Genomic DNA, 4,159 nt, shown 5'->3' with positions numbered 1-4,159 from the left:
AGAAATGGATGAGGTGTTGGAGTTTGTTTCTCCTAGTCATTCCGGAATAGAATGGCTTGACGGACCACAAGAATAATAGGCATCGATAACACGAATGCACAACTAGTCCTGGCTATCAATTGATAGACAGAGATCAGAATACAACTAAAGAGAGACAACTCAAAGGAACATAATAGGGATCGATAACACGAATGCACAACTAGTCCTGACTATCAATTGATAGACAGAGGTCAGAATACAACTAAAGAGAGACAACTCAAAGGAACATATGGTTTTCTGAGTTGCGGATGCATAGATTTAGTATGTCAAACAAGTTCAACATATTTCTTCCCAATAATCCATGCAGAAAGGTAGGACTGGCATATTCACAATGCAGAATGGAGAACTCATCAAGAGCACTCTTATTGTGATGTTTTGGTTCAACAAGGAACTTCTGCCATAAGTAGTCCATGGTATTGGAAGAAGGATTTACCACGGACCTTGAGGACTATCCCAAAGGTTACTAATATCCTAAAGGAACTAGAAAACACTATCAACATGAAGTAAGTAGGGTGAATTTTGGGCTCAAAAACCCAGGAGTAGAATACCTACTACTAAGTAGCATCACGGGATGCTTTCGAGAATGATGGCCAGAATCATCACACTGGGGATACAAAGCATTGCTAGATTACTGAGCTGTACTCTAAGACGACTAGGGTCATAAATTGTTTGGTGTACCTCAACATATACGCCGAGGCAACGGAGTACCTCAACAAACCGTTTGGTGTGCTTAATCTGGCCCAAAAGGACATCGGAAACGGGAAGAAGGGATTTGCAAATGCATGAGACTATTTAGAGACCTGGGATGACTCTGACAACATAACGGCTGTAAATTCTCAAAAAGATTTGAGACATCCTGCAAATAGTGGCGTAACCACTTAGCATCACAATAACAAGGTTCTGAGGCCAGCTATGAACATACGGAAGTAGTAGGAACTGAACTGAGGCTTGAAACCAACAATCCTATAAGTCTACGGATTAGTAACAGGTGATCCTGATAGAAAGATGAGAAGCCTAGTTCTTAATCCCCGTAGAAGAGAAGAGGTTGACTCAGATCAGAAGGGCATACGGTAAAGGAGTAAAAAGAGCCTTATGTTCCCTTCCACAATAAATTCCCTTACATAACAAAAGAATTTATAGACTCAACTTCGACCAGTTTGGCTTGGTAATCCTACAGGCAGTCAGGCTCTGATACCAAAGCTGTCAGGACCCCGATCCTAAGTAACACTGATCTAGCATGTAACACATCATATCACTTTGAGGCCTCACGCACGGTATTCCCACGGGTGCCACCTTACCTGGCTCGGGACCGTTTGCGCCGTTTGGCTCACGTATATGATAGTGTCGCTAGCATCCATATGACAAAGAACCCGGGCCGACATGACTAGTCGTGAACCCAAAGTGGCACTAACTTACGAGGATAGGCATACATGACCCAGCCTCGAACGTCTCGGTCATCAGTGTGTGAATCCGGGCTGTAGCAACTGGGCTAACAGGACTCCGGGAACCCGGGCTGTAGCAGGCTAGCAGGACTCTGGAAGTCACCGCGTGACATTTCGCCGAAGGGACAGACACAGGAACGAAGTAGGACACATGCCGGCCAGTCTAGGTGTTCCGGAGCAGTAGTAACTGGGCTAGCAGGACTCCAGTAAACCGGGCTGTAGCAGACTACCATGGCTCAGTGGAAGCACCAGACTATATTTCCCCATAAGAGAGGCTACCAAGAATAGACAACTAGGTTGTCGGATCCCACACATACCAAGCATTTCAATCATACACACAATATGCTCGATATGTGTAAATACAACATGGCATCACAGCAAAACTCTACGACTCAAAGTATTTATTCATTAGGCTCTGAGGAACCAAGTATTACAAACATGGGTCTCATGACCCAACATACAGAGCATTCAAGCATCAAGCGGAAGCATAAACCTGTCTGAGTACAGACAACTACAAATGAAAAAGGCTGAGAAGCCTAACTATCTACAAGACCCTGCCGAGGGCACAAGATCATAGCTGAGGTAACAAGCTAAACGTCAAAGTCCACGCGGAACTACTAGCGAGACTGAAGTCTCTCTGCAAAACATAAATTAAGCAAACATGAGTACAAATGTACCCAACAAGACTTACATCAGAACTAGCTACATATGCATCGGTATCAACAAAGGGGGTGGTGGAGTTTAACTACAGCAAGCCAGCTTTGACTCGGTGGCTATCCTAAACTACGACTGCAAGTAACTCTTTTGAAGTGGCGCACACGAGTCCACATATTCACCATATCAATACACCACTATGGATCTGCTCCCGTCTCCCTACGAGAACGCCATCCATAGCAGTCACACTTATCTTGCGCATTTTAGAGTATCCACTTTCACTTGTCTATGAACTGTATAGGCAACCCAGAAGTCCTTTACCACGGACGCGGCTATTCGAATAAATCATTTATAACCCTGCAGGGGTGTACTTCTTCACACATGTTTCCACCACTTAGCGTCTGCACACGACATGTGCTCGGCAGACTTCAAGCGAAAGCCGACGTGGGTGTAGACCACGACCTGACTAACCACACAAGTCCCTAGTCCAGGTTTATCGCCTATTCAGGTTCCATCCGTAGGGAGTCCGGCCGAGGTTTCCACTTACGGCCCCGAACGATGTGTGCAGGGTTCCCGAGACACCAAACGGGCGCCCGGTACACCGTGCCATGTGCCTACCGCATCACAGCCCACCCCTCGGGTTAGCGCTGCGCACAGCCTCCAGCATACTACAAACACCAGAAACTACTTGCACCTCCTGGACAAAGGACAAGGGGGGTTAATAAGTCAAGCGGGGTCATATTTCAGGGCCCAACGTGTGGTAGTAGCTGTTCATGGATCACAAACACAGAACTCAGTTCCTAAGGACGGCTTCAATGAAACAACCCACCATGTACTCCTACATGGCCTCTCATCGATACCTTTACCAAATCGTGTTCACACACTTAGCTCTGAACGGTTAGGACATGTTCACACACCTCCAATTCACCCCCGATGAATCAGACCTAACTCAACTCTAAGCAGTAGCAGGCATGACAAACAAGCATGAATGAGTAAGCACATCAGGGCTCAAACAACTCCTACTCATGCTAGTGGGTTTCATCTATTTACTGTGGCAATGACAGGTCATGCAGAGGAAAAAGGGGTTCAACTACCGCAGCATGGAACAGTTGAATCATTGTTGTCCTAATGCAGTAAAAGAGAGCAGGAGCGAGAGAGTGGGATTGTATCGGAATGAACAAGGGGTTTTGTTTGCCTGACAAAGTGGTCGAGGGGTACTGCCCTTCAACTGGATACTCGTGAATATCCTCGGGAGCAGAACCTACCACAGAGATTACACCGGTAACACAATCAATACATGGCGATATGCAACAATATGATGCATGCACATGACATGGCAATATGAGTGTGTTGGGCTAATGCAACTACAACCAGATGGGTTTGAGCCATTTTGAACCAAAGTTCAACCCCAAACTCATTTGTGATCTTAAATAGTGCTTTATCAGGTTTTGCACTAAACAGCAAGTTAACTTGTTTAAACATGCATGAAACTAGCACAGATGGATAGATTGGATTTTTCTGGTCATTTTTCATATATAACACTTTGCATTTGGAGTTACTGATTAATTTCTATGAATTTTTGAAGTTAGCACTAATTTCTGAAATTTCTTGAATAAGAAAAAAGTCCAGAAAATGAGTTACTGTGTCAGCATTGCATCAGCAGGTCAACTGGGCGGTCCAGGTCAAACCTGACCAGTGGGACCCACTGGTCAGTGTCACTGTTAGTTAACTAACTTAGTTAGGATTAGTTTAACACTAAGCTAGGTTTGACCAAAAGGCAGGGCCCACATGTCAGTGACCCAAGGGAGTCAAATCCCTAGTCAAACTGGGCTGACTCGCCGGCTTTTAGCCGGCGGCAACGTCCAGATGCGGCAGAGGGTGCGGGTTTCGCCCTCCGGCGACCAAATGGACGGCGGAGGCCACCTACGTGCAGCTGGGAGCAAGCCGCGTCGAGGGGTGGTGGTGGTTGACCTCAAGGTCGCCGGAAACGACGCCGACGACGAGCTTTGCGGCTGCCGGAGTTC

This window comes from Aegilops tauschii, chromosome 1 (assembly GCF_002575655.3).
Source record: "Aegilops tauschii subsp. strangulata cultivar AL8/78 chromosome 1, Aet v6.0, whole genome shotgun sequence".
Classification (NCBI taxonomy): domain Eukaryota; kingdom Viridiplantae; phylum Streptophyta; class Magnoliopsida; order Poales; family Poaceae; genus Aegilops; species Aegilops tauschii.
The sequence above is the reverse complement of the archived record's forward strand: the minus strand, read 5'-3'. Positions refer to the sequence as shown.